The sequence below is a fragment of the Coloeus monedula genome, assembly GCF_965178545.1.
Source record: "Coloeus monedula genome assembly, chromosome: 24".
Lineage (NCBI taxonomy): Eukaryota > Metazoa > Chordata > Aves > Passeriformes > Corvidae > Coloeus > Coloeus monedula.
In genome coordinates this window covers 2025118-2046792 of record NC_138804.1, presented here as the reverse complement: position 1 = coordinate 2046792, position 21675 = coordinate 2025118, and the positions used below count along the sequence as shown (strand labels likewise).

The following is a 21675-nucleotide window of genomic DNA, read 5'->3' as shown; positions in this document are numbered from 1 at the left end:
GCGGCTGGATCCAGCAGGGAGGGACTGAGGAATCAACACCCCCAGGGATGGGAAATGCTGGAGAGGGACTGGAGCCGTGTGGAAAATGGGATGTGCCACACGGGGACGTTGCTCCTCATCCCCGAATCTGATGTGTCCATGCATGGGAATATCCCAGGGAATCTCTAGGAATTCCAGAGCTTCGTCATAGAACCATGGAGTCCTGGAATGGTTTGGGTTGGAAGGGAACTTAAAGAGCGTCTCATTCCACGGGCAGGGACACCTTCCCCTATCCCAGGCTGCTCCAAGCTGGCCTGGGACACTTCCAGGGATCCAGGGGCAGCCACAGCTTCTCTGGGAATTCTATCCCAGCCCCTCCTCACCCTCCCCGGGAGGAATTCCTCCCCAATATCCCATCCATCCCTGCCCTCTGGCAGTGGAAAGCCATCCCCTGTCCCTCCATCCCTTATCCCAAATCCCTCTCCAGCTCTCCTGGAGCCCCTTTAGGCTCTGAGCTCTCCCTGGATCCTTCCCTTCTCCAGGCGAACATTCCCACCTCTCCCAGCCTGGCTCCAGAGCAGCTCCATCTCCCGGAGCATCTCCAGGCCTTTCTCTGGATTTGCTCCAGCAATTCCACATCCTCCTTATCCCAGGGAGGAGCCAGAAGGACCCTCAAATCCCAGGGTTGTGCCCATCCATCACCCCTGGAGGTGCCTCCTGCTCCTCCTGCCAGCTCCATTACCCGCATTCTGCTCCCGCGGATCCTGCAATCAGCGGCTGCCTGTGGATCCTGGAAAAATTAATCCTAATTGCTGCCAGAGAGGCACGGCGCACTTGTAACTGCGGGCCGTTAATTAGGGCGCTGTAATTGGATACAGCGCTCCCTGTAAATCCAATTACCTGGGATTGGAGCCGTGCCACGGCACCGGCAGTGGGATGCGGCCACGCCAGGGTCCTTCCCATTCCTAAAACTCTATCCCGGCTCTTTTCTGATGGGGACAGCTGGGAAGGTCTCCAGGTCCTTAGCGCAGTCCCAAATTCCTCCCAAAATCCTTCTCCCAATCCTCTTTTTCCTGCCATGATGGGAAGGGTCTCCAGCATCTTATCACAGCCCCAAACCCTTCTCCCCATCCCTTTTTTCCTGCCATGATGGGAAGAGCTGGGAAGGTCTCCAGGTCCTTAGCGCAGTCCCAAATTCCTCCCAAAATCCTTCTCCTGATCCCCCTTTTCCTGCCGAGCTGGGAATGGTCTTCAGCTCCTTATCACAGTCCCAAATTCCCCCCAAATCCTTCTCCTCACCCCCTTTTTCCTGCCGAGCTGGGAAGATCCCCAGGTCCTTATCCCAAATTCTCCCCCAAATCATCTCCCCATCTCTTTTCTCCTGCCAGGATGAGGAAAGCCAGGAAGGTCTCCAGCTCCTTATCACAGTTCCAAATTCCCCCCAAATCCTTCTCCCATCCCCGGGAGGCTGCCAGCATTGTCCGGATCCATAAAGATTAAATTACATATATAAAAAACAACAAAAAAAGGAAAATATTTAACTACACGGAACAATCATCCCCTTTTAATATCCACAGATAAAACCTGGAATTGTTTCCCCAGGAGAACGAGGTAATTCCAGCTCTGGTTTTATGGAGTTTTGGGCTATAAAGTCGCCGTTCCGGAGTCTTCTGGAAGTTGGAGCAAAGGCTGGGCTGGGAGGCGGTAATTTGGGATTATTTTAGTTAAAGGCAGGTGGAAATATGGAACAATTACCTGTTAATTCCAGGTTTGTTTTCCCGGCAAAACTCCAGGGAGCAATCCTTCCAATCCTGAATCCGCCCGTATCCCATGTCCGCGTCCTTGTCCTTGCGCTTCCCCGCGTGTCCCTGGGGGATAAAAAAACCATCAAACAGCAGGAAAACGCCGCGCCAGCGCCTTTCCTGGGAATCATGGAGAGCCGGGAGCATGGGATGGGCTTGGGAAGAGCTCAACCCCATCCTGTTGGGATGCAGGGCTGGAAAAGAGGAAAAATCGGGGGGAAAAAGCGAAGAGAAAGGAAAGGGAAGCTCAAGCCCTGTTCTACTGCAGGCGCTGAATTATCCCCCTGCCACAAATCATCCGAGATTTGGGAATCCAAATCCACATCCGGGGGTGCCCATCCCGTGCCCCGCAGCCCCGCCAAGCCCGCGGCAGTGCCGGGTGCCCGTGCCCAGCCTGCTGCTGCCCTCTGCCGCGGGGAAGCCGCTGCCAGGGAATTCCTCCTCCCGGGAAAAGCCTCTCCCCCTGGGAAATGCTCCTGCGGGGACGGAGCTGCTCAGGGCGGGCAGCTCTGCCGGCACCCCGCGGCCTCGGCCGGCACGGCCCGGCTGCTGTGGGAGCGCTGGGCGGGCTCTGCATCCCAGGGTGAGAGGCTCTGGATCCCAGGATAAGGAGGCTCTGGACCCCAGGATGAGGAGACTCTGGACCCCAGGATAAGGAGACTCTGGATCCCAGGATGAGGAGGCTCTGCATCCCAGGATAAGGAGACTCTGCATCCCAGGATGAGGAGGCTCTGCATCCCAGGGTGAGAGGCTCTGGATCCCAGGATGAGGAGACTCTGCATCCCAGGATAAGGAGGCTCTGCATCCCAGGATAAGGAGGCTCTGGATCCCAGGGTGAGAGGCTCTGGATCCCAGGGTGAGAGGCTCTGGATCCCAGGATAAGGAGGCTCTGCATCCCAGGGTGAGAGGCTCTGCATCCCAGGGTGAGAGGCTCTGGATCCCAGGATGAGGAGGCTCTGCATCCCAGGGTGAGGAGGCTCTGGATCCCAGGATAAGGAGGCTCTGCATCCCAGGATAAGGAGGCTCTGGATCCCAGGATAAGGAGGCTCTGGATCCCAGGGTGAGGAGACTCTGCATCCCAGGGTGAGGAGGCTCTGCATCCCAGGATGAGGAGACACTGCATCCCAGGGTGAGGAGGCTCTGCATCCCAGGGTGAGGAGACTCTGCATCCCAGGGTGAGGAGGCTCTGCATCCCAGGACAGGGACATTCTGGGATCTAGGGTCAGGATGTTCTTGACCCCTGGACAAGGATGCCCTGCACTCCGGGGTCAGGGATGCTCCAGACCCAAAGACAAGGATGTTTTGGATCCCGGGACAAGGATGCTCTGCACTCCAGGATAAGGAGGCTCTGGATCCCAGGACGAGGAGGCTCTGCACTCCAAGGTCAGGATGTTCTTGACCCCAGAACAAGGATGCTCTGCACTCCAGGATCCAGGATGCTCTGGGATCCCAGGGCAAGGATGCCCTGTGCCACAAGGCAGGGATATTCCACATCCCAGGACAGACAGGGATATTTCACACCCCAGGACAGGGATATTTCACACCCCAGGACTGGGATATTTCACACCCCAGGACTGGGATATTTCACACCCCAGGACTGGGATGCTCTGCAGGAGCCCCGGGAGCTCTGCAGATGGGCAGGAGGGGTGAAGGTCCCGGGGCTCTCCCAGTCCCAGGCTGGAGAACCAGAGTGGGGCTCAGGGACCACAGCGAGGGGTCCAGGGCGAGCTGGGCTGGGGGGATCAGGAGAAAAGAGCTCAAACCCCATCAGCTGAGCCCCCTTGGGATGGGGATGAGGATTTCCCATCATTCCACGATTGGAAAAGGACACTGGGCCCCACTGATCCCCACACCAGGGACAGGGGTCGGGGTCACGTCCCTGCTGTGGGGGACCAGAGCTCAGCACCCCCCAAATTCCCTCTGCTCCCAATCCCTCTCCAGCCCCTACTGTGCCCATCCCCTGCACGCCTTCCCCGGCCTTATTAACATAATTAATTAAGCCAGGGGCCTGTGGATGATCTAATTACAAGCGAGCCTAGATTTGATTTCCCTTTTAATTAATCAGTGTTATTTACACGCAGCAGCTGCCCGGGCAATGCCCGCTCGGCAAAGGGCACATCCCGAGGGAAGGGGGTGGCAGGAGGTGGCACCTTGGTGGCACCTTGGTGGCACCTTGGTGGCACCAGGACAAGGCAGGGCCACGAGGGGGGCGTGGGAAAGGGGGGGCACAGCCGCTTTGGGGTCAAAGCTGGCCACTCGTCCTGCGGGGGGGGACACGGAGGGACCATCACCAAGCGCCACCACCCCTCAGGGTCCCCAAAAGGGTCCCCAAAAGGAGCTGGGGGTGCCGTGGGGACCCCCCCAAGGGACGCTGGGGGCTGCCAGACCTCACTAGAGGGCAGCAAAATGCTGCCGGTTGCCAGGGCTGGTGGCACGGGACCACCTGTGGCCCCGTGCTGGTGGCCACGTCCCCCTTGGGGACCCTCAGGACTTGATGGCAGCTCTTCCCAGACTTCCTGGGAGTGCGGATCCCGGCACAATTCCCGGCGGATGCTCGGGACAGGGGAGCTCAAGGGGAGGAGGAGCACCTTGGCTGGGTTGGGTGCCACCGAAGGTGACGCTGTCCCAGGGCTGGGGACCCTGGGGGCTGAGCCAGAGCTTCCCTCAGGATGAGAATTCCTCTGCCAAGGCCAGGGAGCCCTGGATCCATCCAAATGAGAAAGAAATCTGAAAGAAATCCGAAAGAAATCCGAAAGAAATCGAAAGAAATCAGAAAGAAATGAGAAAGAATTTGGAAAGAAATCAGAAAGAAATCGAAAGAAATCAGAAAGAAATCAGGAAGAAAACAAAAAGAAATCAGAAAAAAATAAAAAGAAATCAGAAAGGAATCAGAAAGAAATCAGAAAGAAACTGGAAAGAAATCAGGAAGAAAACAAAAAGAAATCAGAAAGAAATCAAAACGAAATTAAAATTAAATGAAAAAGAAATCAGAAAAAAAAACGAGAAAGAAATCAGAAAGGAATCAGAAAGAAATCAGAAAGAAATCAAAACAAAATTAAAATGAAATGAAAAAGAAATCGGAAAGAAATCAGAAAGAAACCAGAAAGAAACTGGAAAGAAATCAGAAAGAAATCAAAACGAAATTAAAATGAAATGAAAAAGAAATCAGAAAGAAATCGAAAGAAATCAGAAAGAAATGAAAAAGAATTTGGAAAAAAAGCAGAAAGAAATCAGAAAGAAACTGGAAAGAAATCAGAAATAAATCAAAATGAAATTAAAATTAACCAGACAGAAATCAGAAAGAAATCAAAACGAAATTAAAATTAAATGAAAAAGAAATCAGAAAAAAACCAGAAAGAAATCAGAAAGAAACTGGAAAAAAACCAGAAAGAAATCAAAATGAAATTAAAATTAAATGAAAAAGAAATCAGAAAAAAAAAGCAGAAAGAAATCAGAAAGAAACTGGAAAGAAATCAGAAAGAAATCGAAGGAATTCAGAAAGAAATGAAAAAGAATTTGGGAAAAAAGCAGAAAGAAATCAGAAAGAAATCAAAATGAAATTAAAATTAAATGAAAAAGGAATCAGAAAAAAATCAGAAAGAAATGAAAAAGAATTTGGAAAAAAAAGCAGAAAGAAATCAGAAAGAAATCAGAAAGGAACTGGAAAGAAATCAGAAAGGAATCAAAACGAAATGAAAACTAAATGAAAAAGAAAGCAGAAAAAAACCAGAAAGAAATCAGAAAGAAACTGGAAAGAAATCAGAAAGAAATCAGAAAGAAATCGAAGGAAATCAGAAAGAAATGAAAAAGAATTTGGGAAAAAAGCAGAAAGAAATCAGAAAGGAATCAAAACGAAATTAAAATTAAATGAAAAAGGAATCAGAAAAAAACCCAGAAAGAAATCAGAAAGAAATCAGAAAGAAACTGGAAAGAAATCAGAAAGAAATGAAAAAGAATTTGGAAAAAAAGCAGAAAAAAATCAGAAAGAAATCGAAATGAAATTAAAACGAAATGAAAAAGAAACCAGAAAGGAACTGGAAAGAAATCGGAAAGAGAACGGAAAGGACACAGGAGAAAGGCGATGGGGCTGGAAAAGGCCGATTCCAGCGGGCAGGAAGCTCCCGTGGGACAGCTTTGGAGGCAAACACGGGCCTGACTTTTATCTGCCACCCTTTCCCATCTTTTTCCCAGCTCTATCCAACATTCCCGAGCTTCCCCGCAGGTGCCAGCAGGGCTGGGTCCCCTCTGCCCACCGGGAGCACCTAAGGGCACTCAAACCCCACATCCAGAGGGACGATGCTCTGAGGAAGCAGCGGAATTCCATGGAATGCTCAAAGCAGGAATGCTCATCCCTCCATCCTCCCAAATTCCCCCAAAAGTCCCTTAATCCGCCTGAGCGGCGGCGCTGCGGGATCTTTTTGGGATTAAGGAGAATCTGTTTATAGCCAGCACCGGGGTGGGGAATGGGAACTGTTCCGGGAATGGGACTGGGAATCAACAGGGGGCACCTGGAATGAAACAACTGGAATGAAATAGGGATCACCTGGAATGAAATAGGGATCACCTGGAATAAACAGGGATCACATGGAATGAAACAACTGGAATGAAACAGGGATCACCTGGAATAAACAGGGATCACATGGAATAAACAGGGATCACATGGAATGAAACAGGGATCACCTGGAATGAAACAGGGGGCACCTGGAATGAAACAACTGGAATGAAACAGGGATCACCTGGAATAAAACAATTGGAATAAAGCAGGGATCACCTGGAAAAAAACAGGGATCACCTGGAATAAAAGAGGGATCACCTGGAATGAAACAGGGATCACATGGAATGAAACAATTTTCACCTGGGATAAAACAATTGGAATAAAGCAGGGATCACCTGGAATGAAACAGGGGGCAACCGGAATAAAACAACTGGAATAAAATAGGGATCACCTGGAATAAAAACAGGGATCACCTGGAATAAAGCAACTGGAATAAAACAGGGATCACATGGAATACAACAGTGATCACCTGGGATAAAACAATTGGAATAAAATAGGGATCACCTGGAACAAACAGGGATCACCTGGAATAAAACAACTGGAATAAAACAGGGATCACCTGGGATAAAATAACTGGAATGAAACAGGGATCACCTGGAATAAAGCAGGGATCACCTGGGATAAAACAATTTTCACCTGGAATAGAACAAGTGGAATAAAACAGGGATCACCTGGAATAAAACAGGGACCACCTGGGATAAAACAACTGGAATGAAACAGGGATCACATGGAATAAAATAACTGGAATAAAGCAGGGATCACATGGAATAAGCAGGGATCACCTGGGATAAAATAATTGGAATAAACAATTTTCACCTGGAATAAAGCAAGGATCACCTGGGATAAAATACTTGGAATCAAACAGGGATCACCTGGAATAAAATAACTGGAATGAAACAGGAATCACCTGGAATCAAAGAGGGATCACCTGGGATAAAATAACTGGAAAGAAACAGGGATCACCTGGAATCAAAGAGGGATCACCTGGGATAAAATAACTGGAAAGAAACAGGGATCACCTGGAATCAAAGAGGGATCACCTGGGATAAAACAATTGGAATCAAACAGGGATCACCTGGGATAAAATAACTGGAATGAAACAGGGATCACCTGGAATGAAACAGGGATCACCTGGGATCAAACAGGGATCACCTGGGATAAAATAACTGGAATGAAACAGGGATCACCTGGGATCAAACAGGGATCACCTGGGATAAAATAACTGGAATGAAACAGGGATCACCTGGGATCAAACAGGGATCACCTGGAATCAAACAGGGATCACCTGGGATAAAATAACTGGAAAGAAACAGGGATCACCTGGAATGAAACAGGGATCACCTGGAATCAAACAGGGATCACCTGGCATCAATTGCCAGCCGCCAGCTGCTGGCCCTGGGCAGTGCCACTGCTCCCTGCAGGGCGTGTCCCCCCACTGCCACCCGGCGCCAGCAAATGTCACAAGTGTCCCCTTGTCCCGAAACCCAGGGACACTTTTCCACCGAGAGCAGCGAGGAGCCGGATCCCTGCCAGCATTCCCCGTTCCCTGCGGGAAATCCGGGCCACGGCGGGGGGGTACCGGCGCTGGCAGCGGGCGGCAAAGGGACAGGGATTCGTCCTCATGTGGGGATTCCTGAAATCCCCTGCAGGAGCGGCAGGAAAAGCCCTGGGAGTGCCGGAGTGCCAGCCAGGGGTGGCACAGGACGGGCAGAGCCCTGTCCCCCACCCTGCGGCCACCACTGCCCCGTGCCCGGTGGCCCCTGCCCCGCCTTTCCACAGGGATGCATCCGTGCCCATGGCTCGGCAGCCAAACCCCGTCAAACCCAAGGGGGTTTTGTGCCAAGGTCGGTGCCCTGCGAAGTTCCTGGTGACTCCTGAGATCCAACACCTGCTGGATTTTTCCCCCTCGGAATAATCCTGCTGGGATTTCCCCGATTCTCCCAGTGACTCGTCTGCTTTCCCTGCCCTGATTTCCAGAACTTTCCTCAGCCTCTCTCTCTCGCTCTGCACGGGTCCTGTTTTCCAGCAGAACATTCCTGAGTTTTGCTGCTTCTCCAGATTCGGGAATGCTCCTTCTCTCTCATTATTTATCTGCAAAAAAACTCCCCAAAATCCCCCTTTTTCAGCAGACTATTCCAGAGTGTTCCTGCTTCTCCAGACCTAGGAATGCTCCCTGCCTCTCACTATTACACCCCAAAAAAATCCCCATTTTCCAGCAGAACATTCCAGCTATTTTCCTGCTTCCCCAGACCTGGGAATCCTCCCTTCCTCCCATTACTACATCCCCAAAATCCCCAATTTCCAGCAGAATATTCAGGAGTTTTCCTGCTTCCCCAGACATGGAAATATTCCCTCCCTCCCATTATTACCCCCCAGAAACCTCCCAAAAATCCCCATTTTCCAGCAGAACATTCCAGCCATTTTCCTGCTTCCCCAGACCTGGAAATGCTCCCCGCCTCCCATTATTGCCTCCCCAAAACCCCCATTTTCCAGCAGAATATTCCAGAGTTTTCCTGCTTCTCTAGAGCTGGGAACACCTCCAGCCTCCCATTATTACTTCCCAAAAATCCCCATTTGCCAGCAGAACATTCCCGAATTTCCCTGCTTCCCCAGACCTGGGAACGCTCCCTGGCTCCCAAAAACCTGTCCATGGCACAGCACCCTTGGGATAAACTGGGATATCCATCCCGTGGCCAGGTCTGGGAATTCCTGGGAGCTGGGCCACTGGGTGTGGGGGGGCAGCCCCTCTGCCCCACTGGTTTTGTGGGATCAGGGCAGAATTCCCAGCAGGGAATCATGGAATGGTTTGGGTTGGGACATTAAATCCCGTTCAGTTCCATTCTGGACACTTCCCACTAATCCCAGGCTGCTCCAACCTGGCCTTGGACACTTCCAGGGATGGGAGAGCCTGAAAAAGTCCTGGAAATCCTTTTCCTGTGAGTTTTGCATTCCTGGTTGGAATGAGAACCGAGTATCCCAGTGTGAATCTTATCCCTGCAAGGAGCAAAGTGCCCAAAATGCTTCCAAATGAGCCAAATCCCTCCCAGGGAAACTCATCCAGCGCCTCCCAGCTCCACATCTCCAGGTGATTCAGGATCCTCCTGCCTCAGGCACCTCCTGCTCCAGCAAAAACTACCAGGAATTGAGTTCTTTCCAAGGCAGGAGTGGGATGAGGAGCAGGAATGCAGCTCCAAGCCCCATTTCCCTGGAGCTGAACCCCTCACAAAGCTTGAACACGAAGCAAAACGTGGCCAAATTCCTGGGAGAAGCTCCTGGAGCCAAGAAATCCAAGAATCCAAGGAGAAACAGATGCTCCCAGGCAGAACAGGGAATCAGCTTGAAACAGTCCATGGGGAAACAACGGGAAAATATCCTCAATTTTGCCTGTTCCGGGGAAATCTTTCTCAGGGATGGGGCTGGAATGTTAAATCGGGGTCTGGCTGGGGAAGGGCCACTTCTCCTGGAATTTTTGGTGGGAACAGTTGGAGCTTAAACAAACACCTGATGGATCAATCCTTCCACAAGAAAGACACAAATCCCAATCCCAGGGTTAAAAATTAAGGACCACGAGGATTTATTTCTCCAAAAGACCGGGGCTGAGCTGGCTGCAATGAATCCCTGTGCATCCCAGGCCCTGTCTCTTCCCCATATCCCGCTTCCAACGGTGCATTCCCAACCTCATCCCTTCCCTGGCAAAACCAGGTCACCATCTGCTCTGCCCCTGGCTCAGCGACAGCTCCTGCCTCTGCAGGAGATCCAAGAGCTTTTCCCAAATTCCCACTTCAAACCCTGCTGACCAACAAGGACACGAGGGCAGGGAGGATGGCAGGTTGTGGAATAACCAGGAATATTCACATCCCTCGGGAGATTCCCGATTTCTGACTCCTGGAGGAGTTCTCCCTGCTCCACTTCCCTGCTTTTATTTTCCATCTTCAAGCCCGCAGCCAAAGGAACACGGAGCAGGCACAGAGGAGACCCCCCCCCCCACCCAAGCCCTTCCAAGCTCTGCAATTCCAGCCTCTGGAGCAGAATCCAGGAGGTTTTAACAGCAGGAAAAGGCTGGAAAAACGAGAGCCAGGGAAAAGCTGCCTCCCCTCTCAGGGAGCCTCCCGGGCCTAGCTCCGTCCCTGCCGTGCCCAGGCAGCTCCAGGCTGGCTCCTTTCCATCTCCTGCTGCTTCCTGACAGCCATTCCCAGGAAAAAAGCTGTTCCTGGATGCTTTGCCAGCTGTACCAGGCAGGTCTGGCCCTCCCTGAGTGGCTCCTTCCCTGTTCCCATCGGTGGCACTGCCCTGACAGCCGAGAGCGTCACGGTCCCGTTCCCAGCAGGGACTTGGATCCATATCCCAGTGGATCCCATCCACATCCTCCCATTCCCTCCTGCATACCTGGAGCTGGCTCTGGGATAAGGTTTTAAAGTGCTGAGTTTGATCCCAAAGCTCCTCCCGGGAGTGGGGGAAAAGGTAACAAACAAAAATCCCAAATAGCAGCAACGCGCAGGGGTTGTTGTGGGGTGGAGGGAGCACAGGGAGCCTCTTCCTGCCTGGATGGAGAGGGAACTGGGATTAGCACTGCGTGTCCTTCAGCTGGAACCCATTATTCCAGCTGGAACCCCCTTATTCCAGCTGGAACCCCCTTATTCCAGCTGGAATCCTTTTGCTGGAGCCCCTTATTCCAGCTGGAACCCCTTTATTCCAGCTGGAATCCTTGCTGGAGCAGGATAATAACCTCTTTATTCCAGCTGGAATTCTTGCTGGAACCCATTATTCCAGCTAGAACCCCTTTATTCCAGCTGAAATCTTTTATTCCAGCTGGAACCCATTATTCCAGCCAGAATCCTTGCTGGAACCCCTTATCCCAGATGGAACCCTTCACTCCAGCTGGAACCCCTTTATTCCTGCTGAAACCTTTTATTCCAGCTGGAACCCATTATTCCAGCCAGAATCCTTGCTGGAGCCCCTTATTCCAGCTGGAACCCCTTTATTCCAGCCAGAACCCCTTTATTCCAGCTGAAATCTTTTATTCCAGCTGGAACCCCTTTACTTCAGCTGGAATCCTTGCTGGAACCCCTTATTCCAGATGGAACCCTTCACTCCAGCTGGAACCCCTTTATTCCAGCTGGAATTCTTGCTGGAACCCATTATTCGAGCTAGAACCCCTTTATTCCAGATAGAACCCTTCACTCCAGCTGGAACCCCTTTACTCCAGCTGGAATTCTTTTATTTCCTGCCAGGACAATTTTATTCTACCTGTAACCTCATTATTCCAGATGGAACCCCTCTATTCCAGCTGGAACCCCTTTATTCCAGCTGGAAACCCTTTACTCCAGCTGGAATCCTTGCTGGAACCCCTTATTCCAGATGGAACCCTTCACTCCACCTGTAACCCCACTATTCCAGCTGGAACCCCTCTATTCCAGCTAGAACCCCTCTATTCCACCTGTAACCCCTTGATTCCACCTGGAACCCCATTATTCCACCTGGAACCCCTTTATTCCAGCTGGAATCCTTTTGCAGGAGCCCCTTAGTCCAGCTGGAACCCCTTTATTCCACCTGTAACCCCATTATTCCAGCTGGAACCCCTCTATTCCAGCTAGAACCCCTTTATTCCAGCTGGAATTTCCTTTTTTCCACCTGTAACCCCTCTATTCCAGCTGGAATCCTTTATTCCAGCCGGAGCCCCTCTATCCCAGGTGCCCCGAAGGCAGCAGCTGTCCCCACTCCCCTCACGGGTGACACTTCGCATCCATCCCCGGATCCCGGCACATCCCGCCGGTTGCCATGGCAACGCTTCGGGAAGAAGGGAGGTTCATTATCAGTTTCTCCATGGAATCAAAAAAAAAAAAAAAAAAAACCACCTTGGATGAAATTTTGTTTTCTCCCCGCTGTCACGGATTTGTTCCTGATCCTTCTGTGTTTGTGGATTATCCAGGGCGACTTCCAAAATTACGGGAACCCCTTGGATCGACTCATCCCAGCTTAGGGAATAAGCACAGAGAGCAGCATCCTGGAGAAAAGCTCCTCTGCACAATTCCCAAGCCTCAGGGAACGTGGGAAGTGCTGTTAATTAAACAGCAATCAGCTGTTTCCAAGGGAAAAAAACTTCCCTGCGGAGCAGGGATGCCCTGGGATCCATCCTGGGAGGAGCAGGATTCCAGAGAGGCTGCAGAGCTCCAGGACATCCAGGATGAATCCCAGAAATGCAGAGCAGCAGGTTTGTGAGTCAGGAGGAGGAATGTGAGAAAACCGGGAATGAAACGCCAAACAAATCGCAGATTCCCGGTTTTTTTCTCCCAGCTCTTTGTGGCACTGCCAAGGCTCCTTCCCACGCGGGCCAATCCCCCTCTTTCCCTCGCATCCAGGGCTTTTCAGGATCTGCTCCCACCCCGCTCTGTTCCCTGCAGGATGTGACTCCAGGAACGCTCCACAGCTTTTTAAAAGTCACTCAGGAAGCGGAAGCCAGGAAAATGGGAGAGCTGGAGCATCACTGAGAGCTGATCCCTCTCTCCCAGGGCAGGAGATTCCTAGGAACACCTGGAAATCTCATCCTACTACAGCCCTTCCTGGAAAAGCTGGGAAAGCATCATCAAATCCTCAGGTTTCATCCCTGAGGCGGAGTTTGCAGAGCACATGGAAAAGGGGCCGGGATGGGGTTTGGGAAGGGTCGGTGCTGCCAGGTCCGGGCAAGTGCGGGGTGTGTGTGGTGGGGTTGGAGAGGGATCCCAGGAATTCCAGGTGGGACTGGCACTGTGCCAGCGGCAAGGGGACAGGGAGCAGAGAGAGGAAGCAGGGAGGGGATGGGGAATGGAGAGGAGAAACAGGGAGGGGACTTGGAGCAGGGAAGGAACAAGGAATAGGGCTGGGAAGCAGGGAGGGGGACAGGGAATGGAGAGGGGAAGCAGAGAGGGGACAGGGAACAGAGCCTGGAAGCAAGGAGGGAACAGGAAATGGAGAGGGGAAACAGGGAGGGAACAGGGAATGGAGAAGGGAAACAGGGAGGGGACAGGGAAAAGACCTGGAAAACAGTGAGGGAACAGAGGGGAAGCAGGGAGGGGACGGGAAATGGAGAGGGAAAGTGGGACAGGGAGCAGAGTTAGGAAGCAGAGAGGGGGCAGGGAGCAGTTTGGAAGCAGGGAAGGGACACATCCCTCGCTCCCATCCCTGCTCCGAGCCCTGGCACGTGCGGCTCCCTCTGGCAGGGAGCAGGACAGCGGGACAGCCGGGACAGCCGGACACGAGGACAGCCGGACACGAGGACAGCCGGACACGAGGACAGCGGGACAGCCGGACCCGAGGCAGCCCTGGCTGCTCCCAGCTCGTCACCCTCTGCCATTCCCTGGGAATGACACATTCCCTGGTGGTTTACGACCCTTTTCTCCCTGGGTTCCAGGCGAGCAGGGAACATTCCCTCAGCCTTTATGGATGGCCATTGCCACCCCTGTGCTGCCTCAGCTCCGGGGCAAACACCAAGGAGATGGGGATAATGAGGATTTTATGGAGCGTGGAGCCACGCCGGGAACACGGGGATGGGACTGAGCAGGCAGAGCTCTGTGTCCTGCCAGGAAATCACTTCAGGAGGCTCCAAATCTATTTCTCGCCCTTCTCCTGGGAGGTCCTGAGGAGGCACGGATTTAATGCTGCTCCCTCCGTGCCCCTGGATCGATCCTATCGGATTTTAGGAGCTCCCATCAATTAGGGAGAGGCTCCCGCTGCATTAAAGCCTCGAGGAGCCCTCCCAGCCTGACTCCAAGAGCAATTCCTGGCTGTGTTACTGCATTTCCAATAGGAGATTGATCCCTGTGAGGTCACATTTATTCCCAGCACCAAAAATTGCCAGCGGATGAGCGACAGCGAGGGCACTGCAGGGATCTCTGGAATAACCCCAGGAAAAGGGGATGGAGCAGCACGGAGCTGTTGTTTTTCCATTGGGATTAGAGGGATGAGGCTCCTCTCCAGGGAGCTGCCTGAAGAGATGGCAAGAGAAAAAGATGGAGCAGCTCCCATCAAAGCCCATCCTGCTCCAAAGATCCCATTCCCAGTTTTGGGGAGGTTGGTTCTGGTAGGGCTCAGGCAGTGGAAACTCAGGAGATTCATGATCCAAGGCCTCCACCTGCCTGGAATGATGATTTTGCAGGGAGTAAAACTGAAAAAAGGAAGGGATTCCAGGGAAGGGAAGGATGTGAGGAAGAGCAGGATGGTGCCAGTGCAGAGAGAAGGGTCCTGAGGCAGGTCAGGAATGCCAGACTTTGGGAAGGGTTAAAGGCAATAACTCAGCTCCTTTAAAAAACTCTGCGCCCAGCTCCTGGTCCAGCTCCAGAGGAAAGTTTTCCTGCTTCCACAGGGACACATTCCCAGAGCTCACAGAGCAGGAAGGAGCAGGAGGCAGCAGGGCAGGGTTTTCCCCCAAAACAAGGAATTGATTTCAACGATCTCAAAGTGGAACCAGCCTCCTGTTATCCCAGAGAGGCCAGGATCCTGGGAATCACCTCTGAGCCTCTCCTGCTTTCTCCATGCTGTGTTTCTGGGCCAAGGAGGAGGTGGCAGCAGCGGGAAGGTGGCCAGGGAATGCTGAGGCCAGGCTGGGTGTGAAGTGTCCTGCGGGATGCCCGTGCTGCAGCCCAGATCCATTTGCACTCCGCAGGATCCATTCACAGGGACAACGGGATCCCCTCGGAGTCAGGGCTGGGATGAGGCTCAGCCCTTGCCCTGCTCAGCAGAAATTCCTGCTCTCCTGGAGCTGTGGATGGGCTTTTCCATGGGGTTGGAGCGGGGCCTTGCCACGATCCATCCCAAGGAGGTGCAGGAGCATCCCCTCCAGGGGATAAGGATGGGGAACACCAATCCCAAACAGCCCCAGGAGGAGGTGATGAGGCTGTGACAGCGTCACAACAGGACCCTGCAGCAGAGCCAGGCTGACAGCAGCTCCTCATCCCAAAATCCCGACAAAACTGGCTTTTTCAACCCTTCTGTTTCAGAGCTGACCCCGTTTTCTTAACCCCATGACAACTCCCTGCCACACAGGGCTCCAATTCCTCTCCGATCCCTGTGGAGCAGAGCACAGCAGCCTTCCCAAATTCCCATCAGCAGCACCATTTGCCTCAGCAGCGCCAGCAGGAGCACCTGAGATCCCAGGGAAGCTGCTGCCCTTGGCTCTCCCCTGTCCCAGGCCACGCCACCAGCGAGAGATGCCAAAACCTCTCTTAAAAGAGCAGAAAAAAGAAAAACCCATTCCCATCACAGGCTTTGAGACGCCAGGGATAATCGATACACGGCTCCAGGAGATAAAGAATGAAACCTTTCCTTCTCCTTTTCCTCCAGGCTCTTTGTGCCTGCAGCTCCCAGAGCTGGGCAGCCTCTGACCTTGAGTTCCTGCATTAATGCTGGAGCGGGGATGGAGCTGGGATGGAGCGGGGATGGGAACGGGGATGGGAACGGGGATGGGAACGGGGATGGAGTGGGGATGGAGCGGGGATGGAGCTGGGATGGGAATGGGGATGGAGCGGGGATGGAGCGGGGATGGGAACGGGGATGGGAACGGGGATGGAGCGGGGATGGAGCGGGGATGGGAATGGGGATGGAGCGGGGATGGAGCGGGGATGGAGCGGGGATGGGAATGGGGATGGAGCGGGGATGGAGCGGGGATGGGAACGGGGATGGAGCGGGGATGGAGCGGGGATGGAGCTGGGATGGGAACGGGGATGGAGCGGGGATGGAGCAGGGATGGGAACGGGGATGGGAACGGGGATGGAGCGGGGATGGAGCGGGGATGGGAATGGGGATGGAGCGGGGATGGAGCGGGGATGGAGCGGGGATGGGAATGGGGATGGAGCGGGGATGGAGCGGGGATGGGAACGGGGATGGAGCGGGGATGGAGCGGGGATGGAGCTGGGATGGGAACGGGGATGGAGCGGGGATGGAGCGGGGATGGGAATGGGGATGGAGCGGGGATGGGAATGGGGATGGAGCGGGGATGGAGCGGGGATGGAGCGGGGATGGAGCGGGGATGGAGCGGGGATGGAGTGGGGATGGAGCAGGGATGGAGCAGGGATGGAGCGGGGATGGAGCTGGGGACGGAACAGGGGACGGAGCGGGGATGGAACGGGGATGGAGCTGGGATGGGAACGGGGATGGAGCGGGGATGGAGCTGGGATGGGAACGGGGATGGAGCAGGGGATGGAGCGGGGATGGGAACGGGGATGGAGCGGGGATGGAGCGGGGATGGAGCTGGGATGGGAACGGGGATGGAGCGGGGATGGAGCGGGGATGGAGCTGGGATGGGAACGGGGATGGAGCGGGGATGGAGCGGGGATGGGAACGGGGATGGAGCAGGGATATCACACACAGCACTCAGCCCATCCCCTGGGCTTTTCCTTTCTCCTGGCCCTGCACAACCACAGCTTTGTCCTCTGCTCCAGGTTGTGGCAGGCCTGGCTCTGTCCCCCAGAGATAAGCCTGGAGAAAAATGTCACCGGCTGCTCTGATCCCAACCACCCATCAGCACCAAGCAGGTGGAGTAATTCCAGTGCACACAGCATCCATCCATGAACAGGAGAGCTGGGAAGAGCATTCCCAGCTCCCAGCCCTGCCTCAGAGCTGATTTGTTTGGGAGGGACAAGCTCAGCCTCACAAGGAAGCAGCGCTGCCATCGCTGCAGCTTCCAAGGGCAGAATTCCCAGTGGCTGGAACACGATTCCCTGGACACCGCAGGGTGACAGGGGACAGCAGGGCAGTGCCAGCAGCACGGCAGAGCCGCCTGGGACTTTGCTCCCAGAGGAATTTCCCACATATCCACGCTCGGAGAAGGCTCTGGCTCAGTTGTCACCCAGCTGCGGGGCAGGGGAAGGTGACAAGTGACAAAGAGCTGCCCAGAAGAGCCTCCCAGCCCTGCTCTGTGCAGCAGCCCCAGCTCTGCGAGCACCAGAATTAATTCAAAGCCGCTTTAATTCCAACAGTTCAATTCCGCTGCCCTGCTTTGATTCCTCACCGAGGCCACGGAACTAATGGAAATCTTGGATCCAGCTTTCCAACGGGAGAGGCGGGTGATAAATCAGCTCTGCAGGCACACGGGATTCACCTGGGACAGCGCCATTACCTGGTAACCAGGAAACAGCCACAGCTCAGCCGTCACACCCGGTTCCAGGATAATGGGAATGTGTGGGAATCTCAGCTCCCAAGGAAAACTCAGCTCCCTCATCGCTCCGGGAGCCTCGAACACGTGGGGAGTCGAAGCAGGAGCATCCCAGGAACTTGGCAGCTCTTCCCAGCCCTCCCGGGGTGTTTGAATTCACTGCCATCATTAAGGGACAAAGACGGGAATGTCGGAGCCGGGATGGGTTTGGGGCTGGGGAGGAGCTCGCTGGAAGCGCAGAGCTTTTGTCTGGATTTAAGGGACTCTCCTTAAAAGAATCCCCGCTCCCGAAGCTGTGATTTCTGTCACCTCCCTCCTGACCCTTTCCATTTAACATTCCAGGCTGGCTGTGGAGAAAGGGAAGCACGGCTGGCTCGTTAAGGAAGGGACAAAACGACTCCAGCAGGTTGGGATGGATCCCCAGCAGTGAACACAAAGCTTTGAAGGGAGCTCTGAGCGAACCCTGCAGTCCCCATCCCATGTGCACACACACAACTCCCTGTGCCACGCTGGCAGAGCGGTTTCCTTGCCAACATTCCCGGTTTTTCTTAAGAGAATCCCTGTTTTTCCTCGCGCCACTCCACCGACTTTGAACCCCGGGTGTCAGGAATCTGAACCGGCAGCGCATCCCAAATCCCGGCTGTGCCACCACGGCCCTGTCCCTCATCCAGCCGGGCAGGAGCAGCAGGAACAGCTGGGAAGGTTGGAATTAGCATTAAGCTGGGGATGAGGCAGCTCTCAAAACTCCTCTGGATTTTCCCCCGGCAGTATTTTGTTCCCCTCCATCCTCTCCGCAGAGGGGTTGTCAGGAATTGGTGGAGTCACCGTCCCTGGAGGAGTTTCAGACACGGCTGGATGTGGCTGACAAGGTCCAGCTGATCCATCAAAGGTTGGACTCGTCGTCCTTTGGGGCCTTTTCCAACCTTAATGGGATTCTCTGACCTTGTTTTTGCTGTCCAGGGAGGAGGAAAGGGGAGAAATCCATGGATCATCCCCGCTCCGAGCTGCTGCAGTCCCTGGGCCCAACACACTCCAAAGCCCCAGCCGGCCCCTCCATCCCTTGGGATCCATCAAATCCCGATTTTTCTCTGCCCTGCTCCTGATGCGATGTCAGGAAAGGCTCTGACTCACTCCCTGCCTCTCTGTCAGTGATCTCCCAGCAGAGCTCGCTCCCCTCCCTGCCAGGCGCTGGAAGGATGGGATTGAAGCGTTCCTCGGGAACACATCGATCCCATCCGAGCCCTTGGAAAACCAGGATGCTCTCCCAGAACTCCAGCAGCCAGGATCAGATGTCAACACACTGCTGCTATTTCAGTATTTTAACATTTGAACATTTCCCCCCAGGGCCCTGACGGGTTCAGGAAAACTTCAGATCCCTGCTCCAGCCATTTCTATTCCACGCTGGAATCTCCTCTTCCCTTTCACTGTTGGGAATTGGAACGCCAATAAATCACCCAGCAGAGGAGAGGCAGCCTCTGCCTGTGGAATTCTCCACAGGGACCCCAAAGCACCGAGCCCAGCCAGCTGGAATAACCTCTGGAGAACAGGAACAACGGGAAAACAGCCACCAAGCAGCAGCCCGGGAAGGTCACGAGTCCCACAGCCCAGGGGGTTTCTGCAGCCAGCGATTCCTGCTGGGCTCCACGTTCCCAGCAAACGCTCCAGATGTTGGGAGCTCCCACGGCATCCCATCCTCGGGATGGCCTCGGGATGCGGCCCCTCAGGGCGCTGGCAGCAAGGGAATCCCCTCAGGGAAGGATTCCAGCCAGCAGCAACTCCCTGGAAAGGAGGCTTTAGGGAACGCAGAGGGAATCCTGGGAGCAGATTCCCTCCTTCCAGAGGGTTTTCCACATCCTGGGAGCAGATTCCCTCCTTCCACAGAGGACATCCCATATCCTGGGAGCAGATTCCCTCTCTCCACAGAGGCAGCACATTCCAAATTCCCAGATTCCCCCCTTCCAGAAGGTTTTCCATATCCTGGGAGCAGATTCCCTCCCTCTGGACAGAGAATTCCTTACCTGGCGATTTTCCCTGCTCCAGCTCTTCTAATCCATCTGCAGGCTCGGATTGGGGATTTTCCTTGGAGCTGGCTCCAGTTTTCCTTCTCCATGTGTAGAGTTCAGCCCTGTAGGAGAGGGCAGAGACACCTCAAATCCCAGCTCCCCTCCAGAATAAGGAATAAATAAAGAACGAATAAAGAAAAAAATAAAGGGGGGGGAAAAGGAAAAAGGAAAAAAAGAAGAAAAAATAAAGAAAAAATAGTAAAGGAAAAAAAAAAAAGAAAAAATAATGAAGAAAAAATAAAGAAAAAAAATTAAGAGTAAAGAAAAAAATAAAGAAGAAAATAAAGAAATAATAAAGAAAAAATAATAAAGAAAAAATAAAGAATAAAGAAAATAAATAATAAAGAAATAATAAAGAAAAAATAAAGAAAAAATGAAAGAAAAAAGAAAGAAAAAAGAAAGAAAAGAGAAAATGAAGGAAAAAAATGAAGGAAAAATGAAGGGAAAAAAAGAAAAAAGGAAAAAAGAAGGGAAAAAAGGAAAAAATGAAGGAAAAAGGGAAAAAAGGAAAAAAGGAAAAAAAAAGAAGAAAGGAAAAAAGAAAAAAGGGGAAAAAAAGGAAAAAAGAAGAAAAAAGGAAAAGGAGGGAAAAAGGAGGGAAAAAGGAGGGGAAAAGGAGGGGAAAAGAAGGGGAAAAGAAGGGGTAAAAAAAAGGAAAAAAAGGGGAAAAAAAGGGGAAAAAAAGGGGGAAAAAAGGAAAAAAAAAAGGAAAAAAAAGGAAAAATAAAGGATCTCCCTGGCAGCCTCCACATTCCCCCAGAGCTGCTCCAAGACACAAAATCCTGGCTGGTGACCCCAAAAAGTACCTGGCACCAACCCCACCCTGGCACAAGGGCTCTGCTCCATGCTCCAAAGGGAACAGCGTGGCAAGGGATCCCAAAAATTCCCAAACTTTGTGAGGCTCCCAGTTTTCCTGTTGATGTCTCCCAGGTCAGCAGCAGCAGGATCCAGAGGGAATTTGTGGCATGGAAAAGAGTTAAAATTTCACTTCCTCTTCGCTGATTTAGGATTTAAGGTCAGCTAAAACAAGGGAAGGGCCTAAGGTTCCACTCCATCCCAAAGAGTTGGGGTCCTGCAGGAATATTTCAGTCTAAATCACCCCTGGAGAGCTTGAAAGGGGTTGTGGAAATGTTACCTGGTGCATCCTTTGGGATTTCAGGAGGAATCAATCCACGTGCAGGCAGGAATGTCTGACATTTCCACTTGGAGGAGTTCTGGGATCGTTTGTGACCCCCCAAATCCACCCAATGCAGGACACCAGAAGCACAGAGATCAGGAGTCATTTAGCACAGAGCTGGGCTGAAGAGTTCCAGTGAAATTCAGGAATTTCTAATCTTTTCAAACATCCTGGGGCCGTGGTGAGGTTGGAAGTGTCCAGGTTGGAGCCTCTGGAATGAGATGATCCTTAAGGTTCTCTCCCAAGCCAATGCAGCCTGGAATTCTCTGAAGCGATTCCTGTGCCCATCATCCTTAACTGCTCCAAAAGCAGCATTTTAAGTGATAGAAACAACACTTTAATCACAGCTCTATCTCCAATTCCAGCACCAGCCTGGATTTTGGTGGGAAAAAAATCATCCAGAGGAAAAAGTGACTCCTATCAACACAGGAAGATCTCCGTTCCAATTAAGGAGCTGCTAATTTTTATCCTAAATTAGCTTTTAATCAGCAGGACATTTCACTTCAGGGTGTGGTAATAAAAAAAAAAACCAGAAACTTTGAAAAACAAACAAGAGTTTGGTGTTAGAAAACCCCAAAAAAAGCTAAAAAAGAGGAGCTGGAACTTCCAGCCTCCCCTCCCAAAGGTTTTGTTCTCTCACAACCAACAGGGACTAAAAATTTGTTCTGGGAGTGGGAAAAATCTGATAAATGTTAGAAATCCAACACCTATTTGCAAGGAGATTTCTCTGATGGCAGCAGAGCAAAGCTGATCATTATCTGTGAAAACCCAGGGGCAAAAAAAGCACCTGAAATGATTTAAAGGAATTATTTAAAGGAATTATTTAAAGGAATTATTTAAAGGAATTATTTAAAGGAATTATCCAGATCAACTTCTGTAAGGAAAAATAATTAAAAAAAGAACCTGAAATTATTGAAATAAATTCAACAAACGGCATTCCAGTGCTAAGGAAAATATTGGGATCCAGGACCCCA

The 21675-nt window shown here is 52.2% G+C and overlaps 1 long non-coding RNA gene across 1 annotated transcript; it reads right to left on the bottom strand.

Moving 5' to 3' along the window:
• Window positions 1–1645: 1645 nt before the first annotated feature.
• On the bottom strand, window positions 1646–21548 carry LOC309581723. The gene is made up of 3 exons (XR_014227055.1): window positions 20660–21548; window positions 19480–19586; window positions 1646–1847 (listed from the first exon to the last, which is right to left on the bottom strand). It is a non-coding gene; the product is annotated as an uncharacterized lncRNA (long non-coding RNA).
• Window positions 21549–21675: the final 127 nt, after the last annotated feature.